General features: G+C 46.3%; 1 protein-coding gene and 1 long non-coding RNA gene across 5 annotated transcripts in view; one reads left to right on the forward strand and one right to left on the reverse strand.

The window, feature by feature from the left end:
• foxo3b (forkhead box O3b) overlaps positions 1-9179 on the forward strand; it is a 233628-nt gene extending 224449 nt beyond the window's left edge. For 2 of the 4 annotated variants that reach the window (XR_010972740.1, XR_010972743.1), the window contains 2 exons: positions 7285-8093; positions 9083-9179. The gene's annotated coding sequence lies outside the window, so the exon portion shown is untranslated. The remainder of the gene's footprint in view (positions 1-7284; positions 8094-9082) is intronic. The other 2 variants (XR_010972741.1, XR_010972742.1) reach the window with 2 other exon arrangements.
• Positions 1-22937, reverse strand: part of LOC137363269 (uncharacterized) — a 69923-nt gene that overhangs the window by 19191 nt on the left and 27795 nt on the right. Inside the window, exon 2 of the long non-coding RNA XR_010972747.1 lies at positions 4244-4288. This is a non-coding gene — a long non-coding RNA (uncharacterized lncRNA). The remainder of the gene's footprint in view (positions 1-4243; positions 4289-22937) is intronic.

Below are 22937 nucleotides of genomic sequence, written 5' to 3' on the forward strand. Positions count from 1 at the left end.
TGCCTGAAAGGCTGGTAGAAGCAGAAACCCTCATCACATTTAAAAAACACTTGAATATGCATTTGAGGTGTTGTAAGTGACAGGGCTACAGAGAAAGAACTGGAAGGTGGGATTAGGTTGGATAGCTCTTTTTTGGCCAGCACGGAGATGAACGGCCATATGGCCTCTTCTGTACCATAAATCTTCCCATGGCCTATGTTCTATGCATGACCCATTTAAATATTCATGCAAGCAATAATCCTATCACTACTCCTTGTTATAATTTATTAATTCAATATTCTATTAATTGTAGCTTTTTTTCTTACTTAAGGCGAGGCCCAGTGGGGCAGCCAGTTGCCATGCTATTGCCATGCTATTGCCATATATGCATGGAGTGGCAGGAGGTGGAATCTGTGATTCCCCATATATCAAGCTTGTTTCTCAGGGGAGGTGCTTCCCCACAGGAAAGGAAAAGAAAAGCTAGTGTGTGGCCAACTTTTGTGCAGTTGCTCACAGCCAGTTACACTGCCAATTTGGCAAAGGCTGGCGAGTATGTCACCTTTTCTGGATCCAGGATAGTACGTATCATTCTGAAGGGACAAACTGTTTCAATGATGTCTAAATATTTATAACATTTACCATTTTGCTTAACACAACTAAGCCAACATTCACATTATTGTCCCATCCTTCTTTACTTGGCTCAATGAGTGGGTGCAGTAATTGTTTGGCTGATTCCATTAAATAAAAATTATTTCATTTTAAACCCACTCTGGTTGATGTATAACATTGTCAGACAAGTAATACAAACTATTATGGCAAGACCCACAACTAGATTTAAACAAATCACTAACAACTAGCTATGTATTTTATTGAATCATACATTATGTGCAGCATGTCTGCACAACTATTCCTATAAATATACTGAATAATTTCTGGCTCTAGTACAAGGCTGTAACACCATTAGAAGGCTCAGATGATATCATGAACCAGAAGTAGAGCACTTGAGTTGTTCATAATGTCATTGGGATCTCATGACTTAGTTTAGGCTGAATTTTACAGACCCACCAACGTCGGGGGTCGTGGTGGGGCCGGAAAATGCCTCCGGGAGACGCCCTCCATGGACCTCGGCACCCGATATTGCCGGCGGCAACGAGGCCTCGTGGCCCTGTTTAAATAAATTTAAATGAACAAATTAATTACCTTCACACTCCCGCCATCTGTCCCGATCCGTGCCTTTGGATCCCATCTGGGGAACCGAGGCATAACACAGGTGGGGAGGGGGGAGCAGGTAAGTGCAGGGGGCGGGGGGGGGGGGCGGGGAGGGGTCAAACTCATATCATTGGTGCAGGGGATGGTGGGAAGGGTTTTTTTTTTCTTCTTTGGCCTCCTTATCTCGAGAGACAATGAGTAAGCGCCTGGAGGTGGTCAGTGGTGTGTGGAGCAGTGCCTGAAGTGGCTATAAAGGCCAATTCTAGAGTGACAGGCTCTTCCTCAGGTGCTGCAGATAAAATTGGTTGTCAGGGCTGTTTCGCAGTTGGCTCTCCCCTTGCGCTTCTGTCTTTTTTCTTTCCAACTGCTAAGTTTCTTCGACTCGCCGCACTTTAGCCCCTCCTTTATGGCTGCCCGCCAGCTCTGGCGATCGCTGGCAACTGACTCCCACGACTTGTGATCAATGTCACAGGACTTCATGTCGCGTTTGCAGACGTCTTTAAAGTGGAGACATGGACGGCCGTTGGGTCTGATACCAGTGGCGAGCTCGCTGCACAATGTGTCCTTGGGGATCCTACCATCTTCCATGCAGCTCACATGGCCAAGCCATCTCAAGCACCGCTGACTCGGTAGGGTGTATAAGCTGGGGATGTTGGCCGCCTCGAGGACTTCTGTGTTGGAGATACAGTCCTGCCACCTGATGCCAAGGATTCTCCGGAGGCAGCGAAGATGAAATGAATTGAGACGTCGCTCTTGGCTGACATACGTTGTCCAGGCCTTGCTGCCGGCTGTCGGATAAGCAGTCTGATAATTTAGCAACAGTGGAGAAGTGTTGTTGAGGTAGAACCGAGTGTCATAGCATACATGTGAAAACTAACACTGTACCTTTGGATGATGTCACTGAGTGGCAGCATGTGGAAGAGAAATAGGAGGGGGCCAAGGATAGATCCTTGGTGAACAACCAAGGTAACGGTTTGGGAGCAGGAAGAGAAGCCATTGCAAATGATTCTCTGGCTATGATTAGATTGATAAGAATAGAACCAGGTGAGAACAATCCCACCCAGCTGGATGACAGTGGAGAGGCGTTGGAGGAGGGTTATGTGGTCAACTGTGTCAAAGGCTGCAAGCAGGATGAGGAGCGAAAGTTTACCTTTGTCACAGTTGCATAGGATGTCGTTTGTTGCGGTACTGTGGCAGGGACAGAAACCTGATTGAATCTCTCCAAATATGGAGTTCCGGGAAAGATGGAAATGGATTTGGAAGGTGACAAAATTCAAGTTTTGAAGAGGAAAGGAAGGTTGGAGATGGGACAGTAGTTTGCAAGGGCGGTGAGGGGTTTTTTTGAGGGGAGATTTAAAAGGAGAGAGAGACAGCACCTGAAAAGAGAGAGCCATTAACTATATCAGCTAACATTAGGACCAGGAGGGGAAGTTGGGTGATCAGCAGTTTAGTGGGAATAGGATTGAGAGAACAAGATGTGGGTCTCATAGACAAAATGAGCTTGGCGAGGGCATGATGGGTGATAGGTGAGAAACTAGATTTAAAAAGTTCAGGGCTAGGGCAGGGGGAGCATTATAGGAGGTTTTGCCAGGTGGAATAGTGGAAGGGAGGGACGGGGCAGAGGCAGCCGATCGGATGGGCTCGATCTTTGTGACAAAGAAATGCCTGAGCTCCACGCACTTACTGTTGGACGTGAGGGTGGAGCGGACAGGAAGAGGGGTTTAAGAAGACAGTTTGCAATAGAGAAAAAAAGCCAGGGGTTATCTTTGCATTCCAGGATAATCCTGGAATAGTAAACAGATTCAACAGACGAGAGAAGGACCCAATAGCATTTTAAGTGGTCCAGTGACATCTGGCGGTGGATGGCTAAACCAGGTGTCTGCCATACCCTTTCAAGTCTGCGTCCCTTGGACTTGAGGGACTGCCTGAAAAGGTGGAAGCAGAATTGTAACTTTCAAAAGGAAACTGGATAAATACTTAAAAGGGAGAAAACTGGAGGGCTATGGGAAAGGAGCAGGGTTAGATAGCTCTTTTAAAAAGCTGTCAGAGGCACGATGGGCCAAATGGCCTCCTTCTGTGCTGCCATATTCTATGATCTGTTTTACATCTACTTGAGAATTCTCGTGGTAAAATGTGAAATTAGAGAACAGTTGCTAATGAAGAATTCTTGAGACGTTACCTCCAACAATAAGTGCAAGGAGCTCAGGGACTTCTTTGTCACTATGATCGAGGTCATCCAATCAGCTGCCTCTGCCGCATTCCTCCCTTCCCCTAGCCCACTGGGCCAAACTTCCTATAATGCTCCTCCCAAAAATTAAGTTACAACTCAGTCAGACCCATGAGTTAGTTGTACAAAGGAAGAGAAATGTTTAATTATTCCACAGCAATGACACCATAAAGGAGTTTTTATCCCAAAAGTGTGGATTTAGGGGTAGAAATTCATCTCAAGTGGTGGTGCAAAATGGACAGTATCAGATTAGCTGCCTGTTATACGCAGTGCCTGATATTCAGTTCCAATGCAGTCAATGCAATTAAATGTGGGTCGATCTGTTACTGCCCGTTTTTCACCACTGCCTGAGACGATTTTCTATCCCTTCATTTAACACAAATGCAAAGTTGATTTAATTATATTATACATCAAACTGAAATAAACACAGTACACTTAATCATCTTACTCTCCTTTCATTCAAACTGAATCTCACACTATGCTGTAAGGCTGGAAAATTGATTAGAAGTATTTAAGGGAATGTTACAGTTAACAAATACACTTTTATATTACTTATTGTCATATAGAATAGGTTTGGTCTCATGGTTATGTAAATTCCTTTTAAGACTTTAAGCAACAGTTTCATTAATGGCCAGAAAAGTGGAAAGAAGAAGAATGGACATTGGTCACATGTTCTGGGACCTGAAGACCTATTTAGCCTGGAGCAAAAGAAATGTACAACATTTCAAATGAGGAAATGAGACGGTCCTTGTTAAGCACGTTGGGAAACAAAAGCATTATACACAAAGTATCATTGGCTTCGTTTATTTTCTTAAATGTGTAGCTTACTTTTTATTGGTCATTGCTTTTCTATCTTGTGTTACAAGTTGTGTTCTGTGAATTAAAGAAATAAATTAGATACACTTGAATAAATTGAATTATAGTATCTTAAACAAACCATGTTAAACATCACACTGCATTTCTTTATTTTAAGCTTTTGCCTCAAGGTAATAAAATTAAGAGTATTCAATCTCCCGAGGGGATTGTACATATGGCCTGAATTTTGTTGGAACAACAGGGGTCATAGGAAACAGGATCAGGAGTAGGCCATCCGGCCCTCAAGTTTGCTCCGCCATTCAACAAGATCATGGTTGATCTTCTACCTCAACGCCATTTTCCTGCACTATCCCCATATCCCTTGATATCTTTAATATCCAGGAAGCTTGAGAAATGAACCAGCAACTGGCTGTCAGCTGAAACAGGGGGAGTGTGTTACATGTTCTTTCTGTCTGCAAAGAACAGGGCCCTGTGTATTAATATATGTAGCTTCCAGTATGCGCAAATGCAACACACTGCATTTGATTACACTTAAATTGATTGTCAGCGTAATTCTTAGCACACTGCGGATTATTTAGCAAATGTTGTCCAATCACATCTAATGTTGGACACTGTGTTTTGCGTTTTACAAGCAGGGGCTGGTTGGGTACGGCCTGTACCTTGACCATTGCGAACTGCGGAAGGGATATGTTGTTTGATCTGATCCACCAGTCTTTGGGACGTACGGCCTATATACCTAGCATTAGACTGGCACTGAAATTCATATATCACACTACTCATTTGTGTGATAGGCAGGACCTCTTTTTGGTTTGATGGCAGCATCCTGTTAATGGCAAACACCACACGTGTTGCTACTGCATAGTGGCAGTGTGAAACAACTAGCTTTACCTGTTGGCAGTTAACTGTCAGTCACCGTAAACTGGTGCATTTTCCTTGGCAACGCCTCTACCAGAGTTCACTTGCCAACCAATCAGCACTCTCTTCTCATGCAGTATAAGTTGTTGTTTTCCCTTACATTGGTTATTCGTGTGTATTGTCCTTCTGAGTACAAGACGAAAAGCTTCGACATGTCTCTATTTTCAGCAATTCTCAAGTTCTGTATTACCAAACGACTATCTAGAAATCTATCAATCTCTGTCTTGAACATACTCAATGACTGAGCCTCCACAGCCCTCTGGGGTAGAGAATTCCAAAGATTCACCACCCTCTGAGCGAGGAAATTCCTCATCATCTCAGTCCTAAATAGCCTATCTCTTATTCAGAGACTGTGTCCCCTGGTTTTAGACTCACTAGCCGGGGCAACATCCTTCCTGTGTCAAACCTGTCGAGCACTATAAGAATTTTGTATTTCAATGAGATCGCCTCTTATTCTTCTAAACTCGATGAGAAAACAGGCCCAAGTCTCCTCAATCTCTCCTCATAGGACAATGCCGCCATCCCAGGGATCAGTCTGGTGAGCCTTCATTGCACTCCCTCCATGGCAAGTATATCCTTCCTTAGGTAAAAAGGCCAAAACTGTACACAATACTCCAGGTGCGGTCTCACCTAGGTACTATCCAATTGCAACAAGGCTTCTTTACTCCTGTACTGAAATCCTCTTGCAATAAAGCTAACATACCATTTGCCTTCCCAATTGCTTGCTGCACCCTGCATGTTAGCTTTCAGTGACTTATGAGCATGGACACCCAGGTCCCTTTGGACAGCAACACTTCCCAATCTCTCACCATTTAAGAAATACTCTGCATTTCTGTTTTTCCTACCAACGTGGATAACTTCACATTTTTCCACATTATATTCCATCTGCCATGTTCTTTCCCACTCACTTAGCCTGTCTAAATCGCTTTGCAGCCTCTTTGGATCCTCCTCACAACTCACTTTCCACCTCGTTTTGTGTCATCAGCAAACTTGAAAATATTACATTTGGTTTCCACATCCAAGTCATTGATATATATTGTGAACAGCTGGGGCCCAAGCACTGATCCTTGCGGTACCCCACTAGTCACAGCCTGCCAACCTGAGAATGACCCATTTATTCCTACCTTCTGTTTTCTATCCATTAACAATTTTCAATCCTTGCCAGTATATTACCCTAATCCCATGTGCTATAATTTTGCTTACTATCCTCTTGTGTGGGACCTTATCGAAAACCTTCTGAAAATCCAAATATACCACATCCACTGGTTCTCCCTGATCTATTCTGCTTGTTACATCCTCAAAAAACTCCAACAGGCTTGTCAAATATGATCTCTCTTTCATAAATCCATGTCGATTCTGCCCAATCCTACCATTATTTTCTAAGTGTCCAGTTACAACATCATTTATAATAGATTCTAGCATTTTCCCTACTATGATGTCAGGCTAACAGGTCTGTAGTTTCCCATTTTCTCTCTCCCTCCTTTCTTAAATAGTGGGGTTACATTTGCTACCTTCCAATCTTCAGGAACTGCTCCAGAATCTATAGAATTTGGAAGGTGATCAGCAACTCTCTCTACAATCACCTCTTTCAACATGGGATGTAGATCATCAGGTCCAGGGGATTGATCAACTTTCAGTCTCATTAATTTCTTCAGTACTACTTTTTTACTAATACTAATTTCTTCCAGTTCCTCATTCTCGCTAGTCCCTTGGTTCTCTAGTATTTCTGGGAGGATTTTTTGCATCTTTTTCCGTGAAGACAGACACAAAATTGGAATCTTATGAGTGTTGTGGCGTTCCCAACAAAGGGACCGGAAGTTGTTGTGAATTCCGATCCCGCCACAAATCCTGTTTCCCATGAGATTTTGTATTTAAATTAACCATGCAGGGACGAGCACGGGGAACACGCAGGATCATGTGGCGGGGTGGCCTTTCATTGGTGGAACCTGCCGTCACTGCCCCAAGCACTGTGATCGCCACAGAAAAAAATATTTTGTGTTTGCAGCCTCAAGCCTTCCTTTTATGTAAATATCTTCAGAATAACTTAAGTTGAAGCTGTTACTTAAAATCAAAATGTTTATGCCTCCCATATTTTGTGAAAGTCGCCACCAACTTCATATTATTTATTTTCCCTACAGCCAAAGTGAATCAAATGGCAGCCAGCAGGCAACGTCCCACCCCACGGTTCAGTGAAGCCTGCCTGCAGATTCTCTTCTAGGCTATCAAGAAAGGCGGGAGATCCTCTTCCCTGCAGATGGAGTACAAAGACCCTCCCGGGCTGGATGGAGGTAGCGGAGGATGTCTGAAGTCGTGGGGTAACTCTTAGAACTTGGGTCAGTGCCGTAAGCGAATCAATGACTTACTCAGATCAGCGAGGGTAAGTAGTCCTGGCTAAGCTGCTCCATTGATTTCTTCCATGGCTCTGTGTTTTTAAGGCAGAGGGTATGCAAGGAATGCAGTGGAATGCGTGAGCAGCCTTGGTACCATTTACTAAATGATGAAGATTGGAATTGTGTGTGTGATTGGATGTGTCATGCAAAAGCCAATGCAGAATGAGTGATGTTGATGCATCATTCGCCATGTCATTAAATCTGCATTGTCTGTTGCAGGATAAATGAAGCCACAACCAGCATGAGCATACTAAAGGGGTCCCCGACATCAGGCTGCTGATCACGGCTGAAGAGGAGGCCTCTGAGATCGTAAGAGAGGAGGGAGGCAGGGAGAGCAGAGATGGCGAAGCAGGAGCCACAAGGCATAGGAATGAAGTGTCATCTTAGCTCTTGCAGCCATATGTGGAAACTGAAGGACATTGTTTGAACTCACGTGAAGCATATGCTTAAAGTACTTCTGTTTATGTCTCCACTGCAGGTTCCTGCACTCGAGTCACAGAATGCCGTATGGCCCAAGAATCCTCCTCTGGAGCAGAAGAAGAAGCCAATGCCCCAGGGTGTGTACCATCACCTACCTCTTCCTCTATCTCCGCCAGCGCAGATACATCCACACAGTCCACAGGGGTGTTTAAGTTTAGAATCTGGGTCACAAGCTGGTGTGCACGACACAGACATGTCCCAGCAGCTGAGGGAGCATGTGCCAGCTGGGTGCCCTGACAATTGGAGGACTGCTGGAGACCAGGCCCCTGCTCAGCCCCACACTCATGATGATCCTTTGTTTGTTGCTACAAGAAGTCTTCTGGATGTGCAGCAAAGCCATGTGGAAAATATGTCAGAGATGCTGGACGTCATGCGTGGCTTTGCGTGTGCCATGGAGGAGGAGTCCATGCAGGCCCTGATGTCTGCAATGTCCCAGGCATTTTAGCATATGGCTTCCTCAATCAAGAGCCTTGAGAGCTCAGTGGCGAGTCTGGTTGACCACGCAAGCCATATGTGATGTGATTTGACCTGCACTCCATTGCTGTTGTCGTGGGATCCACGTAACAGAGTCTAAGTGAGAGGAGGACGAGGAACCCGGACCTCCCTCCAGGTGCTCCTTCCCCTCAGGAAGACAGGCAGATGCCATCGTGCACCATGTGCCAGTTGCCCCGGAGCCTTCTGCTCAGGACACCCCCAGGGTAAGTGGTGTCTCATCCTCCCCACAACATTGACCCCCTTACCTTCAGCAGGCGAGCACACGGGAGATACACAAGCTCCATTGCTGCAGACCCCCAGTAGGATGGAGCCAAAGCCCTATTCCACCAGAGGACACCAACCACGGTCATCCACAGCAACAGGGCAACGCACTGAGCAGACTGCCTCCATCTCAGCTGCTAATGTTGGGGTAGCACCTGGACGTAGTGGCAGGAAAAGAAAATTGAAACAGTTTTGAGCATGAAGGTGGCTTGGGTGATGTAGAAATGTTCACAATTGCAAAGATGTATTAAAACATTTTTATTTCATGCAAAATTTGATCCACACTCAGTAATGTTTTGCTTGGTTACAGATGGATATGGCAGGAACGAAATGATGCTTGAAAAGCATCTCAGGAAATGTCCAGTGTCCAAATCTCATTGGAATGTGAGCCTTCACTCTTCAATGATGGTGGTTTTCCTATTGATGATTAATAAATTTTCCAATACGGTCATGCCTTACTTTTGTTTTGTTATGGTCATAACCGAACACTGCTTGCAGTGGTATGTAGTCGCATTCATCACAGTCCATGGATGATTTCAAATACCAATCACATGAAAGTGCAGCAATGTTTCGTTAAGATTGCAGAGATGAACAAGACCTCATGCAAAAGGGAATTTCTGTGGGGAATTGTGTTTCTCCTCCCAATGCTCTTTGATGATGTGGTTTATTGTTGGCTGAAACGTGCATAAATTAGGTTCCCCCTGATGTCCCTGGCATGCCTCTTCATGGCCCTCATATTGATGATGACATCGTTGCCATTGTTGTCCTCCTCCTCCTCACCTTCTTCTGAGCAGGACTGATGTTCCTCCTGTTCCTCTGCCTGCAGAATGTTGCCGCGTCTAATTGCAAGGTTGTGCAAGGCACAGCAGACAACAATTACTTGTGATACCCTCTATGGCACGTACTGAAGAGCCCCTCCAGACTGGTCAAGGCAACGGAATCGCATTTTCAGCATGCCAATGGTGTGTTCAATGATGGTTCTGGTGGATACGTGAGCAACATTGTACCTCTCTTCAGCAGAGCTTTGGGGATGACATACTCGTGTCATCAACCATGTACAAAACCGGTCACCCAAGATCATCCATCCACTTTGGCTGATTCCTCAAAAACTACTGGCAGCTGGGAGTTCCTCAAAATGTAGGAGTCATGACAGCTGCCTGAGAAACGCGTGCAAACATGCATGATTCTTCTCCTGTGGTCGCAAACCAGCTGTACGTTTAAAGAGTGGAAGCCTTTGCGATTGACAAAAACAGCAGGCTAGTCTCAGGGGAGCTCTAATGGCCACATGGGTACAGTCGATCACCCCTTGTACTCTAGGGAAGCCAGCGATCTTGCTGCCTGGCTGTCCTTGTCTACAGGCAAGAAGATGAAATCATAGGCATGTCAAAAAAGAGCATTCGGCACCGCTTTGATGCGCCTGTGGGTCGCAGACTGGGGGATGCCACATATGTCGCCCCTAGATCCCTGGAAGGAGCTGCTGGAGAAAAAAATTGAATGCAGCAGTCACCTTGACAGCAACTGGCATGGGATTCCCACCGAAGCCTGCAAGGCTGCAGGATCCTACACATTTCAGTGACCATTTCATGTAACATCCTTAGGCGTCTCTGGCATTTCCTCTCTGACATTTGAAGGTAATTTTCCTTGTCCTGAGGATTCGATGACATGCCAGTGCCCGTCGTCTATAATCTGTTCTTGGATGTTATCGTTCGGAGCATCCTCACCTTCCTGTCCTGTCTGTTGCTGGCACTCAGGCATCATGAGGGAAAAGAGCCCTCCTTAGTCTCTCTCTCTTTATCTGTACTAGACAAATTGGATGTAGGAGACCCATGTTGCTGTGGCTTTTCTGGACAATAAATAAAGAGCATGGTGGCGATTCAGCCCCCTGTTGCTAAGGAGCTGAAACATCAAGGCAATGATCACTTCCCTTATATTTGCCTTTAAAATGCAGCCAGGTAGATGACACACCCACCGCTGTTTGTCTCCTCCCACTCTCCTTGCAATCCTTGAGTGTCCACGTGGTCCTCATTAACGTTGGAGGAGATGGTGCGCGTGGAATTCAGGGCAAATCTCCCCACTTTCCAACCTCCTCCTGCAACCTTCCAGCGTGAACCCATCACCCTTGGCCCACCCGATGTAACTGTTACCATTCCCTCCGTTACCATTGAACCTCCCCCCATTACCGTTCACAGTGTAATCAATATATTCATGCCAACTTTCCCCCCGTTCCTACTCCCATTACAATCGACAACCTGACTCTTATCCTTGAACTTCCTCACATCAAACTGCATTGTCACCGAGTCCCATTCCCCTCCAGATGAAGATGTCGAATACCCACCACCACCCTAATTAGTCTTGATCTTCCCTCCTACAGAATCCATTTGCCCCACTGACTGTGACCTTTCCCTCTGCTAGCCAATCCCCTCAATTTGCCCCACAGCTCACCGACATCAACAGCACTCATCCTTCCCTCTAGGCCCTTGCAAAATATCTTCACACAGTACTGATCTAATCCAACCACCACCCCCGCAGCCGACAAAATGCATCTCACCATCAACATCAACCATTCAACAACCTGGTCGTTCCACTCCACCCTGCCCTGCTCCTCGATGCACCCGATCACTCCACCCTTCCCTCCCCGACTACCCAGCCCTCCTCCATGTAGCCCCCGCCTATGCCATCACCACCATTCACCGAGATGATTCACCCTCGTTGGTGCCAAGCCTGGAGGCAAAGATCCATTCTAATGGTGGTGTGGAGGTAAACATCCATGCAAAGCTGGCGTTAGTTTAGCAGCTGAGCAAAAGTGAGAACAGCGCAGTCCTAAGACTCAACTGCACAAATTCGACTGCTGTACTGCCATGTTGAAACATTTGTGGCATGGGAATATTGCTCGCCGTCCACTTAATCTGGCAGGTAGGACTAAATCTTAACCGTGGTAAGGTAATGACTATTCATGTTATTTAAGTGACTGCAAAGCTGCAATCTGCCACCGCGCTGGGGGAACCCTGGAACGCCGCAAATCCGCCGCTGACTTAATTCCTCTAAAGTATCCTGCCGTCGGAAATCTGAGTAAAAACACCTCCCGCCTAATTATACCATCCCACGTGCCACCAATCCATCATGGCAGACTGCATAAAATCCCCCCCCCTCCAAAGTATTTGTTTAACTTCTCTGCCATTTCCTTATTCCCCATTATAAATTCCCCTGTCTCTGCCTGTTTGTCCTTGCCCCACATTTGTCTTTGCTAATCTTTTCCTTTTTACATACCTTTGGAAGCTTTTACAGTCCGTTTTTATGTTTCTTGCTAGTTTACTTTCAGATTTTATTTTCTCTTTCTTTATCAGTTTCTTGGTCTTCCTTTGCAGAATTCTAAAATGTTCCCAATACTCAGGCTTACTACTTTTTTGGCAACTTTATAAGCCTCTTCCTTTGATCTAATGCAATCTTTAACTTCTCTTGTTAGTCACGGTTGGATCATTCTTCCTGATGGGTTTTTGTGTGCCACAAAGGAATGTAAATTTGTTGTAAACCATGTATTAATTCTCTAAATGCTAGCTTTTGCCTGTCGACCGTTATACCTTTAAATGTAATTTCCCAATCTAGCACAGCTATCTTGCTCCTCATACCTTCATAGTTTCCTTTGTTTCGATTTAAACGACATCACCTTCAAACGTAAAGTAAAATTCTACATAGTACACTTCTCTAAAGGCTCCTTTACAACGAGATTATTAATTAGCCCTTTCTGATTACACAATACCAGATCTAAAATAGCCCGTTCTCCAGTTGGTTCCTCAACATACGGTTCTAGAAATTATCTCACATACACACTGCCTCAGCCGTTTAGCGGACGCCTGGCCACAACTTTTGGTGCTCAGGCAGTTAACTGCCTGGCACCACGGCTCCTGTCGCTTTAAAAGACAGGAGCCTGCCTCCAAGAGCAATGGCCACTGCTGGGACTGCACCCAGCCTGGAGAAGCAGCATGGACACCACCCTTGGACCAAAGTAAGTGGGATCGGTGTCACGGGGGCCAGTCAGGTGGTGGTTGGTGAAGGCGGGGGGAGGTGGGGGGAGGGCGAGGGAATGTTGCCATCAAGATGACCATTGACGCTTGTTGTGGGGGGGGGGGGGGGGGTTGGTGCTCACCTGTGTGGGCCAAACAGTGCCCGATCAGGCGGGCTCCCACCCATCCCCCGATACTGCAGGGAAGCCACAAGAGTTTATCTGTCAGTCTCACCACTTGGCAAAGGACCCATTCGCTGCTGGTAAAATGCCCTTAATTGGCCTCTGGATGGGAAGGCTATCCACCTTCCCTGCTGCCAGCAAAATGCCATGGTGTCAGGAAGATACCCACTTTCCCCTGCCATTTTACTGTTCTTCACCTCTCAACCTACTCCCGAGGGCCCCATTAAATTCCTCCAATGGTGTGAAGACCATAACCACTTTTGAGGCAGAGCAGATAACTGAATCAATGTAGGACCAGAGAGGAGGGGGAAGAAAGGGAAGAGAAGGGGGCAAGAGAAGAGAGATAAGAGGGTAGAAAGGAGAGAGAGGCAAATCAGATGGTTCCAACATTCAACTGGCCTTCAGGGCATGCCTGGAAAGGGGGAGCTCAGATCCTCGAAGGGGAAGTAGAAGCTGGTCCTGTTGACCCCACAAAGTAGAAAAAAGGTTTGTGGGCTTTTCTGGGAATGGCCACCAATTTTCTTTTTTAATGGCCACTGGTTAGGCAACTAACTGCCTGGTACAAATGGGTGTATGCTCTGTCCACTTGCACTTTAAAATTACAACTGGAGTCCTACAATAGTTTGGTCCCGATTTACTTATTTGAGCAACCTCTCTCCCTAAACAGGGTTGTTCACCCATTTTTAAAAATTCATTCATGGGATGTGGGCATCACTGGCAAGGTCAGCACTTGTTGCCCATCCCTAATTGCCCTTGAGAAGGTGGTGAAGTGTTCAAACAACAGCCTTAAAATTACTGATCACAATTAAACAGTGCTGAAAACTAGGCACTATATTTGGTTCCCACTTATAAAAATTCACCTAGTTATTACCAAATTTTAAAAAGTATATTTATCTTCTTGCAACCCTCACATTGCATTAGATGCTTACGGCAAATTAATAACATCCAATTCTGTTGCAAATGTAAGTCATTTACTTACATTAAATAATGCTCAACTACATGGTATATTACAGACATATGTGCAATTGACTTTATCTTTTATATGGTCACATAGTTTCCACTCAAAGAATGTAGCCTTTGTTAACATAGAACAGTACAGCACGGTACAGGCCCTTCGGCCCACAATGTTGTGCCGAACATTTAACCTACTCTAAGATCAAATTAACTACCTACCCTTCATTCTACTAACATCCATGTACCTATCCAAGAGTCGCTTAAATGCCCCTAATGTATCTGCTTCTACTACCACCGCTGGCAGCGCATTCCACGCACCCACCACTCTCTGTGTAAAGAACCTACCTCTGACATCTCCCCGAAACCTTCCTCCAATCACCTTAAAATTATGCCCCCTGGTGATAGCCCTTTCCACCCTGGGAAAAAGTCTCTGGCTATCCACTCTATCTATGCCTCTCATCATCTTGTACCCCTTTATCAAGTCACCTCTCATACTTCTTTGTTATCAAATGGTATATATATATATATATATATATATTTATTATACACACACACACACATTCCTGGATATTTGCAACCTCATCATTCGTGCTCAATGTCATTAAAAATAAAACAAAAGGACTGTAATTGTGTTGTTAATGAAACAGTTTTTTTTATCACAGCAACAGACAAGCTATTGGTTTCTAGAACCATTGCATATCTTCAATGATTGGTTGAAATTAGTCAGCCAACTAGAGATGTAGAAAGTAAGGTACAACTGTTATTGGCTGATAATAGAGACCTCCAAGACAAATGAGAAGCTCTGTATCTAGGGGAATGAGTCATGTGAAGCTATTTTTGCCTGCTCAGAATATAGGAAGTGCAGTGCTTGCCTGAGCAGTACGTCAAACAGCAGAAGTTGAATAATATCATCTGAAAGCAAAGTGTCTATCTGAATTATTCACAGTTCTGTGAGCAGCATCCAAGTGGAGATGACCACAGACAAAGCACCGCATACACTGTAGTAATTCAATACAGAATATTGTATTTGGAACAGTAGGTTAATAGGGTAAATGTGACCAATAACTCATTTCTTTATCTGACTTTTGTGATCTCCAACATTTGAGACGAAACAACACACAAGGATAGAAAGCCTGCAAATTCACAGATTGAAAATGAAAAATAATAAAGTACAATTGGCTGAAAGGCAACATGTGACAGGGCTCTTAATCAGGCAGTGATATGATGCAAAGTTCTTACATTAGTTTCACAGCTTTATATAAGCCTCAAATAATAGCGGTGGTTAGCAGTAAACCACTAACTACTAACAAAATTTGAATTGTATGATGACAATCTTCAGTGCAATAAGGTTATGCTTTACTGCAATAGCTGTATTTAGAGGAAAAAAATCAGTAGCAAGCATCCTGCCCTGAGTATTCGACAGTCTTTAGTTTTCAATTCACTTCAGCATTTATTAGTTCTTGCTGCTAACAATAATATTCAGTGGCTCCATCAAATATATTGTTAGACTATATTTAGGTCATTGTTTATTTTACTAATCCACTGACTTGAATTTTCTTTATTGGCTTTTCATCTGTTGCCCCCTACCCTATTATTTTCACAACCACATGGTTGAAAAGCATAACATTAAAAAAAAAAGTTATGGGCTAGATTTTACCAGCCCTATGGAGATGGGCTGGGAGGCGGGAGGGCTGATAAAATGGCAACGGAAGGCGTCTGGAGGGGAGCCCAACACTTTTTTTATTCTTTCATGGGATGTGTGGGTCACTGGCAAGGCCAGCATTTCTTGCCCATCCCTAATTGCCCTTGAGAAGGTGGTGGTGAGCTTCTTGAACCGCTGCAGTCCATCTGGTGTACTGCTGTTGGATAGGGCAATCCAGGATTTTGATCCAGTGGCAGTGAAGGAACGGTGATATATTTTCAAGTCAGGATGGTGTGTGACTTGGAGGGGAACTTGCACGTGGTGTTCCCATGCATCTGCTGTCCTTGTCCTTCTACATGGAAAAGGTCGCGGGTTTGGAAGTGCATTCTCCGTAGCAACGCCTCGAACAGAGCCGATTTGACAACCAATCAGCACCCTTTTCTCAAGCAGTATAAATTGTTGCTCCCTTTGAAATTTGGCATTCTTGCATCTATCCTGATGAATGCAAAACGAAAAGCTTCAACAGCATGTCTCTTTTTTCAGCAATACAATAAATAGTGTTTGTGTTAAATCCAAATATAAAGCCTGAGCTTATCATTTAATGAAGACTTAAGAACTGTTACGACTGAGGTGGGAGGAGTGCACTGCTTTTAGTTCCACTTTTCCACAGATCACAACATATATTTAAATGTTTACCCAGTTACCAATACGGTCAATCATATACTCTACTCTTTATCGCAGAATAAAATACACCAACCAGGTTTCCTTAATAAACAAAATTATCAATTTATTATAAAACAAGACTTATCCAGTAAAAAAGCAAAGCATTAACACACAGATTGAAATATGAAAGTTCCCTTTGTAAATGGCTGCGTTTGCTGACAATGCTACCACTAGGTGGTGCTGCAGTGGCACATGTGCAAATGCAGCATGTGTCACTATAACGTCACAGTCTGCGACTTCAGGCAGTTGACAGGACTAAAGATGGCGCTGCTCAAATAATCACACGAAGGCAACCTGACCTAAACACATGGCAGCACACAATGGCAGGAGGCAGAAAGCGAGTGAGCGAGCGGGCATGTGGTGGGGGGGGAAGCAGAGTGAAGCGGAGCGGAGCGAGCCAGGAACAGGGGGAGCAGAGCAGAGTGGAGCGGGCCGGGGACGAGGGGGATGGGGGGGCGGGAGTGGAGCGGAGCAGGCCGGGTCTGGGGACAGGGGAGGAGCGGAGCAGCTGGGGCCGGGGGGCAGCGGACCGGGCCGGGGACTAGGGGGAGCGGAGCGGTCGTAAGAGTGGAGCGGCGGGAATGAGCAGCCGGAGAGAGCAGCCGGGGGGGAAAGGGAGCGGAGCGGCCGAGAGAGCGGAGCAGCCGGAGAGAGCAGTGGGGGGGGGGGGGGGGGTGGGGGGGTGGAACGGCCAGAGAGAGCAGTGAGGGGGGGCGTTGGGGGGGGGAAAGAGAGAGAGTGGAAAGGCTGGCAAGAGCAGTGAGGGAGGGGAGCGGAGCAGCCGGCGAGAGCACTGGGGGGGGTGGGAGAGCGGAGTGGCCAGCGAGGGGAGGGGGGGGAGCAGAGTTTGACGCATGGTTGAATACGTTAGCATTGCATTGCTGTACGCGTAAAGCGCATGCGTAGAGGGTGTCCAGGCATGTTGCCTGAAGATGCACACGTGACGCAATGACATCGGCGCATGCGCTAACCAGTCCTGGCAAGTCGGAACACAGCGCACATGCAGAGGGGAGCCCGTGTGCGCAGGTGCGCACCGTGGCGCATCCTGTGGATGCCGGTGGCTGGCTGCGTACACGCACACACACACACTAGTTAAAGAAAAATTAAGAAACTTTCTCTGCAGAGCTGTTTTACAAAATAAAAGACAAAAACAGGAATACTTTGGACAAATACTTTCTAATTCTATAAGAAAAAAAAAAGATATGTAAGAATGTCAGTTGTCCGTTTTGCTCTCCGGGTATACGGAGACAGGACACTGGGATCTTTTCAGAAGTAGTTCATTCTGTAGATGTTAAGAAATAGTCTGGCAGGCTTTCCAGTAGACATGTGGCATCAGGGGTTTCAGATATTACACTCTGGATTCATAGAGATCTTTTCAAAATGGTAGATAAAGAGGAGCTGACACACTGGATTTCTCAGAGTTTCTTAGAGAGGTGCAGGAAAGATGAGCTGGGGGATCCTTTATGAGGCTACAAAACCAAATGTTTTCAACAGTGTCCACACTCCAACTGAACCAAGACAATATCTCAGAAACAAAACCAATTCCTGACCCTCATAAGGCAGAATGTAGATGAGAAGTAGGAGAGGATCAAGGATAGATCCTTGGGGGACACCAGTGGTAACGGTACAAGAGAAGGAAGAGAAACCATTGCAGATGTTTCTCTCACTACAACTTGATAGATAAGAACGGAACCAGATGGCTGCAGTCCCATCCAACTACACGATAGTGGAGAAGCATTGGAGGAGGATGGTGCATCAACTGTGCCAAAGGCTGCAGACAGGTCGAAAAGGACGAGTAAGATAGTTTACCTTTGTCACAGTCACATATTGATGTCACAAATTACATCCTAAGAGCCATTTCAGTACTGTGGCAGGGCTGGAAACCTGATTGGAGAGATTCAAACGTGGAGATCCAAGAAAGATGGGCATGGATTTGGGAGCCAACAGCATGTTCCAGGACTTTGGACTGGAAAGGGAGGTTAGAAATGGGGTGGTAGTTTTCAAGGACAGATAGGTCAAGAGTGGTTTATTTGAAGGGGGGATTGATAATGGCAGATTTGAAGGAAAGGGGGACAGTACCTAAGAAGAGCAGTTAACAAAATCAGTAGGAAGGGAAGTTGGGTGGTCAGCAATTTAGTGGGAATAGGGTCGAGGGACTAGGAGGTAGGTCTCATGGACAAGATGAGATCAGAGAGGGCATGAGGGGAGACAGGAGAGAACTAGAGAAAGGTGCAAGTTCAGGGCTAGGGCTGGGGGGATCCTGAAGAAAACCTGGCCCAGTGGGCTACTGGAAGGGAGGGAACTGCCAGAGACAGCTCATTGGATGGTCCCAAACTTAGTGACAAAGAAGTTCATGAACTCTTTGCACTTGTTTTTGGAGATGAACGTGGAAGACAGGATTGAAGGGTTTAAGAAGACGGGGTTATCTTTGCATTCCAGGATGCTCCTGGAATATTAAGCAGTTTTGGCAGATGAGAGCAGGACCCGATAGTGGTTTATGTGGTTCAGCCAGAAATGGTGGTGAATGGCTCAAATGTCTGCCATATCCGTTCAAGTCTGCGTTTCTTGGACTTAAGGGAGCAGAGATAAAGGCCATACCTGGGGTATCAGCCAGGGTGAAAGAGAGTAATGATTTTAATGGAGACCAGGGTGTCAAAAGGTGGAGGTGATGGTGTGGTAGCTGCAGAAATGTCACGGTGAATGGAAGACAGAGGCCAGACAGTTAGGATTTAGAAAGTGCCATTGTAAGTAAATTGGGAGAGCTTTTCTTGCCAGGGTAGGACACAGAAGGAAGTAGCATTGGAGGATATGGATGGAACACAAAACAAGTGATGAGAGATTGCCTCAGAGAGTAACATGATGAGAGCAATGAGGTCACGTGTGATGGCAAGGTCAAGAGGGTAGCTGTGAATAGGAGTTGGTAAGTTTATACGGAGGGAGAAATTAAGGGAGAATAGGAGGGAAGTGAACTCAGAGCAGAGAGAACATGATGAATTGAGATGGAGGGTGAAATCACCAAGGATTAGAAGTCGCTCTGTGCAGAGGCTGAGGGAGGAAAGCAGTGAAGATATCTCAGTGAGAAACTTTCTTTTGGTACTTGGGTGGCCGGTAAAGAATGAGGATTTTATATATGAGAGGTGAGAGGGGTGAAACAAGGTGAGCTGCTCAAAAGGAGGGGAAAGTGACAGAGGAGTAGGGTGTGGCATACTAAGCTGTGATTAGTGATAAGAGCCACACTGCCACTGTGACATGCATGGCGAGGCATGGAGAGGGTGGCATAGGCAGGTGGGGAGGCTCCTTTTAGGGGGAAAGTGTCACTAACCGTCAGCCAGGTTTCCGTCATGATGCTGATGCAATAATTTAAAATAAGCTCATTGGTGCAAGGGCCTTGTCCACAAGTGAACGCTCATTTTGAAGGGAAATGCAGAGAGGGAAGGAGATAGTTAATCACTGGCAGAGTCCACATGGTCACCACTGGGAGGAGAGATTTGGAGGGGAGGAGATTGGCAAGATTAGCCTCCAGCAGACACATGGGGTATTACAAGTCCAGGGTGTGCAGTAGCTGAGGGTGAAATGGGGATGCGCCCAAGAAAGGGTGAATGCATAATGTCTGAATCAGTTGACTGTGGAGTAGCAAATATTGCATCTATTTTGATTTATGCAGACGTTCATTTTTGTAAAGGTGCTATAAATCGTGAGATGGAGCCACAGAAAGATGGGACCTTCATTAACTTATGCTCTCTCTACACTGCAGGACCAATGCTGGAGAAAGACCAGGAGGTGCCAGATGAGACAGAGGATGCCTCAGAGATCGAGCACCTTGGTTGGTCCTTGGTCACGTGTAGAATGTTTAGCACAAGATCAGGTGACGGAGGCAATGGAAGCTGTGGGCAATCGCCCTCAGGATGGCAGAGGACTCAGCTCGCCGGAGATGCAGTCTCAGGGGTCATTCACAAAGCGGGTTCTTGTGGAGCAGCAATGGGAGATGTGTGTTCAACTGGCAGAGTTCCCTGAGGCAGTGTGTGCCCTTGGGCAGAGGATGGAGGAGTTCACTCAAGCCATGGAGTGCCGCCATCTCTCAACTCGACTGAGCGCATGAGTGCTTCCATTGAAAGCAGGCCATCCTCATGGAGATTCATATACACTAGCCTAATGATTGGACGCAGGAGCAGTGAAGTGGCCTCAATGATGTGGCTGTAATGCTCATGAACATTGACAGTCCCGTTGCAATTATGGCAGAGAGACATAAAGCACAGCTGGATTCTCTCCTGCTCCTGGATAGCAGCCATACGCAGGCAAACCCTGACAGAACTGAGGCAGGTAGGCCTGCAGGTAACGGGGCACATCCTCAAGGCACCCCTGGCCCCTCTGACAGAGACACACATGCTGCCTCATGCCCCATGACTGAGGCTGCCTCTGCACACATGCAGGTGGGGCAGGTGTGGCACCACGACCCAAAGAATGGCAGCCAAGGGCATCTACTTTGCCAGAGCAGGGACAAGAGCAGGCTGCTGCCACAATGACCTCATCAACACGGAGCACCAGGTAGAAGCTCAAGGAAAAGATCTCAAATTGCTTTAGAATAATTCTGGACCCGACTTGGGTGGCATCATGTACTGATGTGTAAATATTAAATATTCCAACTGAATGAAGGACCATTTGTCGTCGACCTCATAAGTGTCATGCATTCCCTTGTAATGCAATTATAATATGGGGTTATGAGCGCTGTGACTTCACTGGCAACAACATTTAAGGGACAGAGTCTAGATGTAGCACGGGTGATGTTTATGTGAAAGGGAAGAACTGCTGTTGATAAAGAAATAATGGTTGCACCCAGTAGAGATGTGTAATGCGGCAGAATAGGAACTCTCAATTGCAGGATTAGCCCTTCTCAGGGCCTCCCTTGTGTCCCTGCCATGTAAGTACACCTGCTGACGTCTCAGCAGCACCTCAGCATGGGCTGGCTATTCCTCCTTCTCATCCTCCTCCTCATGGTCTTCATGTGGATCCAGTTCCTCACCTCTCTACGTTGCCATGTTGTGCAATACGCAGTAGATGACCACAATGCAGGACGCCCATGACTGTATTGCAAGTCTCCTCTAGACTGATCAAGGCACTGGAAGTGCATCTTTAGAAGCCCTATAGCATGCTCAATGGTCACCCTTGTGGAGGCATGGCAGTTGTTGTACCTTTCCTCTGTGTCTGTAGATGGATTATGCACTGGTCTTAAAAGCTATGCCTTCAAGGGATATCCCGTGTCACCCAGCATCCAGCCATGAAGGTTATGCGTCGCAGTGGCGGGGGCGGGGGTGGGGGGAAAGGAGGTGAAAACGTGAGAAATCTGTGATTACCTCAGGATGAGAGTGTTTTGACAACTGCCAGGGAACCTTGTGCAAGTTGCATGAATCACTTGATGTGGTCATAAACAAGGCGAATGTTGAGGGAGTGAAAGCCCTTCCTATTCACGAATGCCACTGTCATGTCTGATGGCATTTTACATGACCACATAGGTGCAGTGTACCACCCGCTGCACCGGAGGGAATCCTGCAATTAAAGCAAAACCTACAGCTGTCTGGGTCTGACTGGCTGCATTGTTGTGAACTTAATGTAGTCAGATGCCCTTGCATACAGTGCATCTGTCACCTGCATTATGCAGGTATGTGCAGCCGATTGCGATATTCGACAAATGTCTGCAGCAACAACCTGAAAGCAGCCGGTAGCATAAACATTCAGGCCCCTCGGCCAATCTGCTGTGCTTTGATGCCTGCAGCGGGATGTCCTGCTCAGCAAGCTGTTCCTCTTCCATAGTCCAGCCGACCACTGAATGAGTGGTCCCCATGTCTGCTTGTATCCTTCAAGGCAGTACTCTGCCCAGCCCTGTTGACCTGGCAGATTATGCTGCCACTTTTTTTTTTCTTCTTTGGCCTCCTTATCTCAAGAGCCAATGGGTAAGCGCCTGGAGGTGGTCAGTGGTTTGTGAAGCAGCGCCTGGAGTGGCTATAAAGGCCAATTCTAGAGTGACAGACTCTTCCACAGGTGCTGCAGATAAAATTAGTTGTCGGGGCTGTTACACAGTTAGCTCTCTCCTTGCGCTTCGGTCTTTTTTCTTGCCAACTGCTAAGTCTCTTCAACTCGCCACTCTTTAGCCCCGCCTTTATGGCTGTCCGTCAGCTCAGGCGATCACTGGCAACTGAGTCCTACGACTTGTGGTCAATGTCACAGGAATTCATGTCGCGTTTGCAGACGTCTTTAAAGCGGAGACATGGACGGCTGGTGGGTCTGATACCAGTGACAAGCTCGCTGCACAATGTGTCCTTGAGGATCCTGCCATCTTCCATGCAGCTCACATGGCCAAGCCATCTCAAGCGCCGCTGGCTCAGTAGGGTGTATATGCTGGGGATGTTGGCCGCCTCGAGGACTTTTGCATTGGAGATACGGTCCTGCCACCTGATGCCAAAGATTCTCCGGAGGCAGCGAAGATGGAGTGAAATGAGACGTCGCTCTTGGCTGCCAGTACACTCTTAATATGATCACCCCACAACACCTGCAACATCAGACCAACTACTCCTCACTTCAAGGTCTCTCCCTAACTCACTGATCAGCCTGGCTGCCGCCCCTCTTTTATAGTTCAGCCTGGATTTCAATTTCAGTGAACAATGCAGC

Source organism: Heterodontus francisci, chromosome 3, assembly GCF_036365525.1.
Source record: "Heterodontus francisci isolate sHetFra1 chromosome 3, sHetFra1.hap1, whole genome shotgun sequence".
In the NCBI taxonomy this organism is placed as follows: domain Eukaryota; kingdom Metazoa; phylum Chordata; class Chondrichthyes; order Heterodontiformes; family Heterodontidae; genus Heterodontus; species Heterodontus francisci.